The 15,176-nt window shown below is 42.3% G+C and overlaps 1 protein-coding gene across 1 annotated transcript in view; it reads left to right on the forward strand.

Moving 5' to 3' along the window:
- The first annotated feature begins 8,196 nt into the window (after nt 1-8,196).
- CTTNBP2NL (CTTNBP2 N-terminal like) overlaps nt 8,197-15,176 on the forward strand; it is a 50,199-nt gene continuing 43,219 nt past the window's right edge. The window contains exon 1 of the mRNA XM_029572963.1: nt 8,197-8,326. The gene's annotated coding sequence lies outside the window, so the exon portion shown is untranslated. The remainder of the gene's footprint in view (nt 8,327-15,176) is intronic.

The raw sequence follows: 15,176 nt of genomic DNA on the forward strand, positions 1-15,176 counted from the left end.
CATTGATTTCAAAGTGCTTCAATTTTCCTAAAGTCAGACCTCAGCCACTGAAATAAAAGAAGTTGCATAAAATAAAGTAATTTAGGTAATAATTTTAACGAGTGCAACCCGGCTTTGAAAATAGTCATCCAGCTATCTATACAGCGCTGGAAATGTTTAATCATGTGAATACCATAATTTGGGATCTCTATGAATTGGATTCCTAAATATCTACGAGGGCCCATTTGCCATTATAGAGGAAAACCTGACAACTCAATTTCAGAGTGTCCAATATATCGACTGCTTCAGTTTTGTCTAAGTTAAGTTCAAGCACAAACAAGACCTTGCGAATTCCCCCTTTGACAATCCAAAAAAAACAACTACAACGGGGAATACATATAGGGGCAGATTGTTAAAGGAGCGCGCGTGGGGTACATTTGAGCATCTACCCGGCGCGCAGAAATGTACACCTGATTTTATAACATGCGTGCGCTGCCGCGCGCATGTTATAAAATCCAGGGTTGGCGCACGCAAGGGGGTGCACACTTGCGCACGCCGAGCCCTAGGGGAGGCCCAATGGCTTTCCCCGTTCCCTCCAAGGCCGCCCCGCTCCGCCCTCTGACCAGCACCCCGCCCACGACCCCGCCCCCTTCCCAAAGCCCCGGGACATACGCGCACCACCGAGCCTATGCAAAATAGACTCAGTGCGCGCAGGGGCAGGTTTTCGGGGTTACGCGCATAGGGGCAGATTTTATAAATCTGTGCACACGCGTACTCTTGTTCGCGCACCAGGTGCGAACAAGAGTACGCGGGATTTCAATAGATAAGCGTGTAGCCGCGCGTATCCATTAAAATCTGGGGTCGGCGCCCGCAAGGCTGCCCAAAATCGGGTTGGCGCACGCAAGCCCTGGGACTTACGCACGTCCCGGGGCTTGCGCGCGCCGCCGAGCCTATGCAAAATAAGCTCAGCGCGCGCAGGGGGGGTTTGGGGTAGGTTTTCAGGGGGGTACGCGCGTATCTTACGCACATACTCCTTTGAAAATCTACCCCATAACCCTTTGAAAATCTACCCCATAATGTGTTCTAATTTGCGGTAGCACTTATAAGTGTGATAACCACGTAATGGTTATAACATTTTAGCTAATGCGTACCGTCTTTAATTTCAAAAGTTTCAAGAGTTTTTTGAATATTTTTTGATTTTTTTAATTTTATACTTCATTAATAGTGCTTCAGCACTGACTTATATGATGCTTCACGATGTGCACTCTCTTTGTCGGTCAACCCAACTCACTCACGTCACAATTTGCAAAGGAATACTGTATTTACCTTGATAGGGTCTAGTGGACCATTGTCCATCTTGCTAGTTTGAACATCCTGCGTGATTCAGGGCCATCTGCCCGACATCGGCCATATTTCAACATAAGTTGTCTGCTTCAGGGACTTAGGAGAGCACTGTAAAAAACAAGCCAATGAACAAATAGGCTACCTCTTCCAAGAACACATTAGTAAATGCTCATTCTACTCAAATTCGAGATTCTTTCAGTACGATGCCCTTGGTAATGTCAAATGGCGTCTGTGTCTCCCATATTGATTATTAAACGCCAGCGGGCCAATCCCCATTTCTGCTCCAAAACGAGGCTGTGACGTGATCGCACCATTATACGAGAGAGGACCTGGCTAGGACTGCAAGTTCTCAACCACGTCCACTCTAGAGACGACTTGTGTAGCAAAAATGTGCAGGCTTCATAATAGCATCGCCTCTAGAGTGGACGTGGATTGGCCACTGTTGGAAACGGGATACTGGGCTTGATGGTCCTTTAATCTGATCTAGAATGGCAAATCTTATGCTCTTATATTTCGTCTCCATATTTTGTTTTCTACAGAGGTCACTATTCAGTAGACCAGAGTGGGAACATTACCCAGGAAAACTACCTGGATATTCAGTAGAACATAGTGGATAAGTGTTCCGCTGAAGATACCTAGTTAAAGCTACCCGAATAACTTTAAGGCAAGTATTTTTCTGATCAGGCTTTTTAGATAAATTTAGCTAGGAAGCACTGAATAATATCAGTACTTCCCAGCTGGAATTTAACCATGCCCCTGCAACACCCCTATCACGGTCTCTTTTTCTCTGGCTAAATCTGGTGTGGATGAGCTACCTGGAAAACTTTAGCTGGCCAGGTGGTGGGGAGGGATATTAAAATCTCTGGTTTTGTCTGGGTAACTCAAAATGTTATCTGGACAAACCCTTTCAATATTGACCTGATAATGGGTTTTCTCCTTATTTATGAATAAGAAAAATATCCTTTGGGCTCAAGATTAGACAGGTTGCACTCTGTGCATTTAAAATTTAAAATCCAATTTAGTTGCCCAATATGGGGCTGATGAAGATCTCGAAAAGTCCAATGTTTCTTTCTGGGTTGGTATCTAGTGAGCTGGGCCCTGTGTGAGAAATGGACAAACTAAAGTCCCAAAAAATCCAAATATGCTTACATGTGTAAGCTTGAAGGGAGGAAAGAGATAGAGATCAAGTTTCCACCACAGTTCTTTAGAGAAGAGCTTTGTGAAGAAAGGATGTGGAAAATGAGCAACTAACAGATAGTACTCTATATAAGGAAAGTTGGGAAACTGATGCCAGGAAAGACTTTGACTAGACTGTAAGCTCCATAGAGCAGAGACTATCTCTTGTGTGTATCTGTACAGCACTCCCTATGTCTAGTGGCACTTCAGAAAGGATTTAGAAGGTGCTGCATTTCATTATTAAGCTAAAACTACGAGATGGATTTACAATTACCACAAAAAACTTGCTGGGCAGACTGGAGGGACCATGCGGTCTTTTTCTGCCAGCATTACTATATTACTGTTACTATGTTACTGGCTATTTCATCTTATAAAAATAAAAATGTATAAGATACTTGAACTTTTAAAACCAAGAGATAATCGGTAGAGTTTCAGAATCAAATAACTATTTAAGGCATCTATGAATTCCTTGAGATAGTGATACCTTTTTATTGGGCCAATGTAAAGATCCTTAAAGATATTTTTGTACATGAGCTTTCAAGACTGTAAAGGTCCCGCCATTAAGACATGGACAGTAAGGTCCTACGTACTCTGGAAAGCTCTTTCAGTAGGTCTGGTGTCAGTCCAATAAAAGATACTATAACCTGCAAAGAATCCAATTTCCTCTAACTATGTACTTAAAGCATCTTAAGGCCTATTGTACAGAAGTGTGCCATATCTACAGTATGTCTTCCCAATCAATAATTCTTTTAGAATGACATGGTTAGCAACTATAAGTAATTTGATATCTAATGGAAATATAGGGTAGCTAACTGGATGTGGATAGGAAGATTACATAAAAACCAACATGAAACTGAGCTTAGCAATGTCTTTTCATTGTTTTTAGATTTTATGAATGTGGAATTGTGAGCTACCTTGTTTTTTTTGTGAAAGCATAGACTAGAAAGGATTTTAAATAACTGAATAAATATCCTTGCTAATATAAAAAAGTGCGAAAAGCAGAATATAAAAATTTAAATAAATAAAATTAAAATGACCACATTAAATTGATACATTCAAGTAGTAGAAGAATGAAAAGCAAATTCAACTTTCTACCACAGGATGGAGCTCAATTCACACCAATTAGTTCCCCAAGTTCTCACTAAGACAGTTTTCACAATAGTGCGATTCGGTAACTACTATATAGAATCACAAAAGCAAATTTCTCTTGAATCTTTAGACAGGTGTTTTAATTTCCTGCCTTATGTAGAAACCTGATAAGATCTTGAAAGATCCTCTCTTCTTTGATAACTTTTTGCATGAGGTTTCTTTGCTAGGCTACTATAACCAGGGGTCGCTGAGAAACAACTGAAAAACTAAACTTTTCCTTATAAGTTGCAGGGGACATTGTATCTAACCCATGGACCCCACAGCCAGTCAGGTTTTCAGGACATCCACAATGAAAATGCATGAGATAAATTTGCATACCATGGAGACTCAGTATACGCAAATTTATCTCATGCATGTTCTTTGTAGATATCCTGAAAACCCAAATGGCTTTGGAGTTCCCAGGACAAGTTTGGAAAGCCTTGATCTAACCACAATTTGGGTCAAAGCTCCAGAACTCCTTTGCTTTAGAGTCATCCTACCCTTTGACACCTCACAACTGAAGGGTCTTATGATTTCCTAAATCAGGAGGACAACTGCCTAGAACCTTATTCAATCGACAGTTTAAATCTTCTGTTTTTGGCCTAGTAAACAATTTATACTTTTCATTTCTGGAAGTTAATAAGAAAAATAATGTATTCTAAATGTGAAAGTGTTTGTGTATTCTTGGGAGTAAAAAATGTATCCTATTTATAAAAAAAAAAAAGGAATAACTTTTCAAAGTTGTTTATCTCCATCTTTTTATTTTTCTTTAAAGGGAGACTAAGAAGACATTTTCATCTCCTGCTCTACCACCCATCCCATCATCTGCAGGTTGGCACCCAGGTTAGGATTATCAAATGGCCCCATGTCATTTAGAAAGCTGAGTCAGTACTGGTTTTGAAGGTCCTTACAGGTAGATTTTAAAAGGGCCACGTGTGCGCCCATAAACGTGTGTATCTCACTGCCCGCAAAGATACATGCTATTTTATAAAGGATATGCGTAGGTTATAAAATAACCTTCGCGTGGAGCCTCTTTATAAGGCTCCATCTGATACTCTATATATGGACCTTTGCAAGGGGGCTTTTTGATTTGGAGTGAGTTTTCAGGAGGTGAGTTGGGGTTAGACACATTCAGAGGTATCCATTGTAAAATGGACATCATTAAAGAATTATAGATCTTATAAGTGATGCAGTGTACAAATCAACTCCTCGTTAGAATTGTCATCACTTATAAGGTCCATATATAAGAGTATCAGACTTAGCCTTATCAAGTCTCTCTCTCTCTTCACCCCACCTCCCCCCCGCCCAATTTTCACCAGACACCTAATGAGGAGCTGTAGCAAAGTGGCACTGGCTGCCCCTTTTCCACCTATTTTTCCTAGTCGCACACCCTTCCCAGCTATTTAAAATTCATAGCTCCCGCGCAGCCCACTTATGCGCGCATGTGACCGTTTTTGTGTGCAAGGCTTTTAAAATCTACCTCTTAATTTGCATAGAAAAGTCTTCTTTATAAATTAAACAACTGTGTAGTCAAATGCTTTCTAAATGTACTAAGTCTGTTAGTAATTTATATCAGTAACCACAAGTTGAAAATGCCAGTTGATTACTAGTAAATCCCAGTAGCTATGAATATTCATGTACAACGAAGTTCATAAAAATTTAATTACAGATATCATAGGTCTGCTGGCTGGATTACTTATAGTCACAGAAAAAAAAAAGAAACATGATGGCAAAAATAGACCAGAAAAATAGATGGCCTTTTTAATCTGCCCATCCACACCAACCTCTTGCTTTTTAACGTGTACCACTCTCTCAGAGATCCTCTGTGCTTATCTCATGCTTTCTCGAATTCTGATACTGTCTGTGTCTCAACCACCTCTATGGGGAGGTTGTTCCATGCATCCACCACCCTCTCTGTAAAGAAATATTTCCTTAAATTACTCCTTTCACCCTCATCCCATGATGCCTCTTTCTTGAGCCTCCTTTCCATTGAAAAAGGCCTGCCTCCTACGCATGGAAACCTTGGAGGTACTGCTACTGCTCAGGTTCAATCTTCCAGTTTCAACTCTTTTGTATGTATGTTACAATGTGTTCAAGACACATGTATGTATTTTTCTACAGAATTAATTTCAGGTAAGCAGTATATCATTGGCTAGACTAAGTGGCATAAATGTTGCATGTTTTACTTCATCTTTATTAATAAAGCCAGAGTGTTTATTTCAATGTTTAGACTGTCCATCCATAGCCACCTAACAACTTGACAACAAAAGACATGATTTGCATTATATTCAGCACCGTGAAAGTTCAGTAAATGTTGTCAGTCCATTCAGATATTATCAATTGCTCTGTTTTTCAGCTGTTTATTAGACTCAGAATCAGCTAAAACCATGGCCTGTTATCTTAGGAATACATTATCCTACTTGTTCAATAATATTGACATGTTCCTTAGTAGAGTTTTTTAAATTTAATATAACATTTATATCTATTGATCTGGGCATACTGTTCCCTATTCAGAATAAGGAATATTAGTACCTCATTAATCTTTTTAATGTCAAACCATTTATTAAAACTCCTTTACAGACTGCCATTCTGAACCGAGTGGGATAACTAGTCCTGATTTTCTCCCACTGCATGCATGGAGGTGCAGTTTTGATTCCCCAAAGAAAAGCGGATGGAATGAGCTATCCTAGACAAATATGGAGTCATCTAATAACCCTAAGTAAGACTCCAATTATATTTTCTAGATACAATCAAATGTCACAAAATCCTTTCCCTAAAAATTTCAGGGCAGATGTTCAAAAAAAGCTGAGCTCTTAAATTTAGGCCTCAATTAGATACCTAAATTAGGAACCTATTTTCAGCCATATTGAGGTCCCTAAGTTTTAGCTCTTAAATTTAGGATTGTTATTTCTCTACCTAGATTTAGACACCTAAATTAGGTGCCAAGTTCTGAAAATCAGGCCTAAGCTCCTAACTTTGTTTCCTTGTCCTAACTCTGCTTCCATAGCCAGTTAGCCACCCACCTTTTAGACTTCAAAATGTAAGAGCCTAATGAAACTAGTAGCCTAAATTTAGGAACTCAGCCCTAGTAGATTTTCAAAAGGGCTAATTTAGGGGCCTAACTCCAAAAGTTAGGATCCTAAACTCTTTGGGCCTGATTTTAAAAGGCATTTGCATGCTAAAAATTGGATTTTACATGTGTAAATTCACTTTACTCGAGTAAATGGCTTTTGAAAATTGCTACAACACTGTTACATTTATGTACTTAAGCACCTTTGAAAATTACCTATAAATTCTGGCCCCACCACTTGTTTTCCTTCTGGTTTGCAGAAAAAAACTGTGCGCTTTAAATTGTGCTTTGGGCATATTTCAAAGTGATAATATGTGGTAGATTCTTTTGTTCAGGCCCATTTTCGTGATATCACTTTATTGCCTTTACTGATAATCAGAATTCTCTGTTGTCATTGTGGCAGGGTTCTCCTGCAGCTTACTGATCTGTTCCTATCTTTTGGGGGTTGTTCACTGATGGCATTTTTCTTGACCTGAGTGCCTCCCTTGGATTGCTTCAGCCATACAGCAGAGTTTAGTTGCCTTTGAAAACTATCAGGTCCTTTCAGGTGAGTAATTGCCTTTAATTAATTTCCTGAGATTGCTAATCCTGCTGCAGCCTGTATCTGCATGCATGTGCACACATGTAGTGTGTGCTTGGGGTATTTTTTTTTAACAGGTTTAATCCACCCACTTTGGCCAGGGTCCACATGATTTTGTATCCCCAAGTGAGGGTCAAATAGCAGGGCATTCCCCACTCCTATACTGGCCAGGTTCTCAATCTGTAAAAGGCCAAGAATGCAACGTCCTCATGAGCTCAAACCCTGTACTTGATCTGGACCAAAAAGCCAAGAAGCAGGCAGAGTCGGGCAGTCAGGTCGTGCACACAGATGCAGATTCGTGAAGTCATGTGCATGTGCATCAGCACAAACCCTGGAACGGGCAATTCTAACCACTGAGCCAGGGCACTTCCTCGTCTTTCACGGGCCCAGGGAGGACTTTTGGGGGAACTGGGAGCTAACCAGCAGCATTTTAGGGAGCCCGCCCTCTGGGGACTGAGAAATACTTGCTTCTGCTGCTTGTGGAACACCTTAGCCCTCCTGGATGGGAGCCATGAAGTAGTTGCTCTGGGACGTCTCCCAGGTCTTCAAGTGGCCCGCCTCACTGGCCTTTGGCTCAGTTCTGGGTGCTGAGAGGATCAGGTGTCATGGTGGGCGCCTGCCACAGGACCAGCTCTCTGCCATGCCAGCAGGGACGAACCTCTGCCGCTCGCCCTACACTGCCACCTCCCTCCCTTTTGGGGCTGGTTAATACACATTTTGCTTTTCGAGTTGCTTCTTTCTCACAGGCCGAAGCCACCCGCTCTCTCCCTCGCTTGCTCCAAACAAAAGGCAGTCTCTTACAGCCCGGAGGATGCTGACATTCCCCGCCTCCCAAGTCCCGCCCCCGTCCCTGCCAGCCATTGGTGAGCCCAGGCGGGATGCCGGGCGCCGATTGGTCTCCTGGCGGCGTCCGTCTGCGGGCCGCCCCGGCTTCCCGCCGGGATTGGCTGGCAGGGAGGAGAGCGAACGAGAGGAGCGATGGGATGAGGAGACTCTGAGTGTGTGTGAGAGGGACGCGAGCAGCGTTTGGCTGAGCCGCAGGGAAAAAGGTAACAAAATAACAAAGCTCCCAACCGTCAAACTTTAAACAGCAGGAGGGCGGCCGGGGAGGGGGAAGACAGTGCGCGAGAGTGGAAAGGGGAGAGAGAGCGCGCACAGTAAGAGGGGGAGGGGAGGACTTAGTGTGTGGGGGTGGAGGGATTCAATAGGGAGGGGGGTGGAAGACTTGATGGGGAGAAAGGGCTCAGTGTGTGGAGAGGAAGGAGGGCGTAGTGTAAGTGGGAAGGGGGCGGTGAAAATAGGGAGAACTCAGTATGTGAAGAGAGGGGTTTGGGAGCATTAAATGAGAAAGGGCTCAGTGCGTGAGAGAGACGGAGGAGGAGAGGAGGACTTGTGAGGGGGGTAGGGACAGGTGGACTCAAAAGGCGAGAGGAGGCAGGGAAGAGTGAAGGCTCCGTGGGGGCAAGCAGGCAGGACTTAGTGTGAGGGAGGAGGAAGGGCTCAGTGCAAGATGGGGGAAGGGGCAGGGAGGAAGGGCTCAGTGGAAGGGAGGGGGGGACAGAAGGGCTCAGTGGAAGAGATGGGGAGGGGGGGACAGAAGGGCTCAGTGGAAGAGATGGGGAGGGGGGACAGAAGGGCTCAGTGGAGGGGGACAAGGGCTCAGTGGAAGGGATGGGGAGGGGGACAGAAGGGCTCAGAGGGGGAAAGGAGGCAGGAAGGATACAATGTAAGAAGCAAGGAAGAAGGATTCATGTGAGGAGGAAGGGCTCAGTGAGTATGAGAGAAGATGAGGGCTCAGTGAGTATGAGAGAGGGGAGAGAAGGATGAGGGCTCAGTGTAAGAGGGGGATAGGAGCAGGGCTCAGTGTGTGAGAGAAGGGGTGAAAGGCAGAGCTCAGCATGAATGAGCAAGGGGAGAAGAGGCAGGAAGAAAGATCTCCATGGGGACGGGGAGTATGAGAGGGTACAGGAGGAAGGGGGAAAGGTTGAGTATTTGTGCAAGAAGAGATTATGCAGTGTTTAACTGATTTACTATTTTTAAATCTTGTATATGAAATGCTACAAAAGATTCCTTTTAAGTAATTAAATGGTAATATTTGGCGCACTACTATATTGTTATTTGTTAGAAAATGTATGTAACTGCTTTTCAGTCTCCTTGGGCAATGTGCAGAAAACTAAACTAGTGGTATACTTAAAACGCTTCAGCTGAATTCTTATCTTCTGTTTTGTTGCCACATTCATTAAGAAAATAATCATCTGCAGTTGCGCATACAGTAAGAATGCAGGAGTCACTAAGATGGTCATAAGATGGACAACCTGTCTGCTGTGTTTGCCTAATCATAACTGCAGAGCAACTTGGGGTTCCCCAGTTCTTGAGCTGGTGGAGAGTGCACAGTGGGCCACATTTTCTCTATGTAAGGCTGAATAGGGGCAGTATATCTAGTTGGCACCTCTTAAAAGCGGATTCACTGAGTGGTAGCATTAACTATGGATCACAGGGCACATTGTGAATTTTAACAGTGGGCCATTGAACATCCAGAACCAAAGCAACAAGAAGTAGGCACAGATGGGGACTTGCAGTCAAAGCTACATTGCTCTTTAAAAAAAAAAAAAAAGTATAATTCAGATTAACACGCTTAAGCCTGTTGTTTTGGATGTGCTCATAATAGTTTTGTGTCCTCCATAGGCTTGGGTGACAGAACATAAAGCTCTTCCTCCACCCCTTCTCTCCATAATTGGACAGGTTCTCAGTCTGGTCAAGAAGTGACCATTCTCTGCTTGTAGCTAAGATCCTTTAGTCAAATTTAGCCAAAAGCCTGAGAAGTGATCATGAGATGTCTGAATCATTTTTTTTTTTTTTTTTTTTTGCATTAGTTGCCTTCCCTAATCTCAATTACACTGGTTTTTTCTACTAGTACTGTCCTGCAGCTTCCTCCTATTGTGAAAGTAAGACAGGAAACTCATTTTTTGGAAGACTTGATTCATGACAGAATGAAGAGGTAACAGGCATTAGTAGAAAATAGAGCAGCAAGCCCAATTGGTTGGAAGGCCGGGAACGTGCTTTTTCTATATCGGCCCCAGAGTTGTGGAACTCTCTTCCACAACTACCACCTCTCGCCACCTGCACTAAGGCATTAAAAAAAATGAGTGAATGGTGCTGTTTGACAGCACTTTTTGCAGACCCCGATCTGATCGTTGCAGAAGGCTGCAGAGTGAAATTCACTTGTGGTCTTACAGATGTTTGATGAGCTCACATATACTTTTGAGGCGTTAACATTACAGATAATAGCCCTGATTCAATTGATTGCCCCTGAGGCAGCTCTGTGAGAGAGAGCGAAACTCGGCCAGAGTCGGGCATCATCTAATAAAGGGCATTTTCAACTACCGATTCTCTTTGTTTCTATTGCTACACAAAAATAGATTGTATATGTTTGTTATATAAATTGCTCCGGGTCATGGTGGGAAGTGATATATAAATAATGATAAAGTGAGCAAAAAAAGGATTTAAAAATCTTTCAAAGTGATTGGCCAAGAGGAGCCAGAAATGTGGATTCTCCTCACCTCCCCAATAATTTTGTTTAGTATCCTATCCAGACCAAATTTTCAGTACGTGACCGGGGTGGGGGGCTTGGAGTCAGAGAGATACGGCAGGTGCTATTATTTTTTGTTTTTTTTTTTAAACGGGGGGGACATGTATGTGTGGACATGTCCTGGAAAGGAATCTCCATTAGTTCTGCCTGTCCCTTGTTATTTATCCAATTCTTCATCCATCATTTTCTTCAGGGTAGCTAACCAGAGTGATGTTTGAATATATTTTACAGCAGTGTTAGTCTACTAATACAGAACAGGAGCTGTAATATAGAGTGACCATATATTTACTGTATTTATTGACATTTGATATTCCGTTTTTTACCAAAAAATGGTCACAAAGCAAATTACAAAGTTGATTGCTTTTGGATTTTAGTTTACAATAATCAAAGAATTCATAATTTTAAGGGCAGAGTCAGAAGGAGTTGAAAGAGGTAGAGTTTTTGTGATGGATTTGTTTGCTAGAAGTGATGAATGGTAAGGGTGGTACAGGAATGGGTATAGAGAGACCAATGCAGCATCAGTAGGTTAAGGATAAGAGAATATAAAATTCCTTGGTGGTTGATGGGTGCCTCTAGATGGGAATTGAGTGAAGGCCTGGGTAAATAACCTCAAACACTTCCAACTCCTACAGAGCATGGCTGCCAGAATCTTGGTCAGGGCCAAAGCAAGAGACCCCCATCAGGCCAGTCCTGAAGAAGCTGCATTGGCTTCTGGTTGAATTCTAAACTCTCTGCCTAGTCTTCAAATGTGTGAACAAACTGGTCCCTGAGTATCTCTCTCAGCTGCTATTCCCCTACATGCCCACAAGGGGCCTTTGTTACTACCAAATTGCCCACCTCTCTTCCCGTCCTTTCACAGCTGCTAAACCCATTTGTACAAGACTGCAGCCATTCAGCTGCCATGCCCCAAAATTATGGAATAAATTACCACTACCCCTTCACCTTGAAACAAGTTAAGGCATGGTTGTGTTGCGAAAGACTGATGAAAAGAGAGTAGTAGTCCACGCGACTGGTGATTAATTGGCTTTTTGCAAGTATCTGATTTCAGAAGACCAGATGGGAATATTTGTCTGTATTGTAACGCAATGGGCACCAGTGTGATGCTGCATTATGTTTGGCACTGTGGTAACTGCAGGGTAAAAAAAAAAGTTAATGACAAGTGAAAGTAATTAGCAACTGCCTACTTGGTTAATGACTGCAGACTACTAGTGAAGGGTCTCTGTCTAGGGCAAGAAACTGGAAGTACAAGTGCATGCATGCAGTGGGAGTAAACCCAGACTGGCTTAACCTGTCCCATTTGATATGAAACCGCCTTCATGTACCTGTGCCAGATTTGCCAACTGTATAACTTCTTTGAGAAACACAAACTTGCTACCATTATACATGCATTATTTGTGACTCTCAATACTGCAGAATTCTAAGGATGAAACTGTTCCAGTGTATATCTGAATACCATACATGCTCTCCTTTTAATCATATTTACGTTTCTGGTGTGCTTCAATAAACTCCAGGGATAATGTATGAAATGTTTTTGTTTATAGTAAATGAAACATTGAAATCCTACTGGGCAGCAGAGGTCTTTTAATGGAAAATCTCCCTTTAATTGCAAAATCTCTTTACTATGAGAGGGTTCTGCTGCATTTCTAGGATTAGTTGTGTTCAGTAATGTTTAGCCGTGACTGCTAACTCATGGAACTATCATGACATGTATGAGATATGAAGGATTGCCCCCCCCCCCCCCCCCCCCCCCCAATAGGATAATGGTGCAAAGCTTCCACACTCATTTTAAAGGAAAGAAAACCAGCGGTCAGTGTGTCCGGGCTGCAGTGCTTTTCTGTCCTTTAGTAAGCTACTGCTTGGGTCCACCAGGACTGAGAGACGAGTAAAGCTCATTGTCGCCTGGAGACATGGCTGATCAAGGAACTGAGAAAGCACCAGACCTTGGTTGAACAGTTGAAAATCCTCGGAGCACTTATTTTTTCTCCTCATCCATTTTTACTCCCTAAGGAGTGTCACTTTATTGAAATTTCTAGCCCCGTCAGTCAAGATAGAATCCTTCATCTTGCCTGCCTGATTGACATAAATGGGCATTCTCTAGCAACAAGCTGTTTTTCTAGCCAATCTAACACCAATTCAGATCTTTAAAAGAAATGAGTAAAAGCTTGCTATGAGGAGATAACATCAGCTAGCCAGACAGTTGGCCTGTTAAAACAAAGTATTAATTACCTCCTAATGTCTTTGTCAGGTGGGCGGTCCTTATGTATTATGGACAATAAGTTAAAAAGGAATGGATTGAGTACTGAAATTGCATAGGAAGAAATCTACCACCATCAGACTATGTGCTGTCCATTTTGAATAAAAAGTGTGTGTGTGTGTGTGTGTGTGTGTGTGTGTTTGGGGGCGCAGGGGGAAGGATCTGGTAGGAGAGATGTTCAGTGTTTCTACTGATCTTTATATTGGTAAATATTTATGCTTTGCACTTAAAGGGACACAAGCAAGGTTGGTATAAGGGAAAACAATTTTTCAGAGGGATATTTTCAACTCTTCTAAAAGTATGCACATATCAAAATACGGTAATACAGCTTTGGTGTGTCACAAAGCAACAACTGATGTATATTCACTGTTCCAGAGGGGAGCTCAGGATCACTGCTTAATCATATTGCTTCAGTTTTCCTGTATTTGCTGCTGTACCACCAAGAAAGATTAAAACAAAAGAAATAAGTGGCTTCTAAGGCATGAACATACAAATTAAACTGAAATAAAATTTGTGCAAATAAAAATTTTCTGTGCATGTCATGAGAAGAAAATGAAGTAAAGATTTATTTTACTTTCACTTTCCTCCATGTTGCAGCTGCAGAGACATGCAAACTGAAGAAGCAGATTGGCAGATGCTTCTAAACCAGTTCTTGTGGAGCTGCTGCTGAGTTTTTCTCTTTGGTTCACTACAGCATGATTGTATACACGTGTCCATCTGTCCCATTTTTAGGTATGTGCATTTGCTGTATCTGTTTTGGTGGGTATGCATGTACCTCTTGACTTTCTAGTACACACAGGAAACAGAGTACGCGTGTATTTTTAATGATGAGATATATGCATACTATCTGTTTTCCCACGTGTACTATAAAGTCAGCAAGTTACGTGTGTATCCGCCAAAACAGATGTAACGAATGCACATCCCTACCCATTTTACCATCCCTGACGGAAATATGCTCTCAAATATAATATCCTGTTTGACTCACTGAATTAATTGAAAAAAATGTCAGTTTTATTTTGCAGAATAATTGAGCACACATAGTTTAAAACAGTGTTATATTGAAACAGATAAAAAATGTTTGTTTGGTAGTGCAATGAATAAAGTTAGCAATACAGATAGTTTACCTTGTATCAAAATCCAGATTGTGGTAGTGCAATGAATGAAATTAGCAATACAGATAGTTTATCTTGTATCAAAAATCACCACCCCACTTTTGCAAATAAAGGCCTCAAAGCTGCACCAACAATGTTTAACGCAAATCATACTACACCCATGACAAACTAGAGCTCCAAATCTAAGCAATCAGAACAAGAACTTTTGTCTTAACACAGCTTGCAAGGTGTGTATGGGCCAACAGAAAAGTTTTAGCACACGGGTTCAGGTTATCTAGGGTTATTTCCTCATAATTCTGAAAACTAAACCTACCAACATAATATGGGTAGCCAGGACATACACTTCCATTCGCCCTTTTACAAAGAACCAAGCAATAAACACACAGACAAGTGGAATCAATAGGCCCCAGCTTTATTACATAAACAACCAGGTGCCTGAGCCCACCAGAACCAAACTTAAGGAACTCCCAGTGAGCATCCGCCACCAGCCAGCAAGTTGATCACCCCCAGGCCACCCGGCCTGCAGATTCCTGCATAGCATCACTCCCACAACCCCTGCCACCACCCAGCAAGGAGCAGAGTCTGTAGACCACTGCCCAGGAAGGAGCCGTATGGGGACAACTGCACCCAGTTGTTCCCCAAAGAGTTCAGACCTGAGCACTATCAAGTCAGACAATTTAGCATAACACTAAAACCCCCAAACCGGCTCAGGCAACCTGCTACAGGCACAGGTATAAAAATAACCTGGGAAATCCCACCACCCCCCCCCCCAAAGATGCGGCTCCTGATTCCTAACAGAACAAATAATCCAAGGCCTCCTGAAATGAGTTCAAGAACAAATCCAAATCAATAAAAGACAAATGGAACCTGTCATCTAGAACAGCCACGAATCCAAATCCCATGACTACTCATGAAGATATGCTGACCCCTCCAGCAAGCTTAAC

Source organism: Rhinatrema bivittatum, chromosome 12 (genome assembly GCF_901001135.1).
Source record: "Rhinatrema bivittatum chromosome 12, aRhiBiv1.1, whole genome shotgun sequence".
Classification (NCBI taxonomy): domain Eukaryota; kingdom Metazoa; phylum Chordata; class Amphibia; order Gymnophiona; family Rhinatrematidae; genus Rhinatrema; species Rhinatrema bivittatum.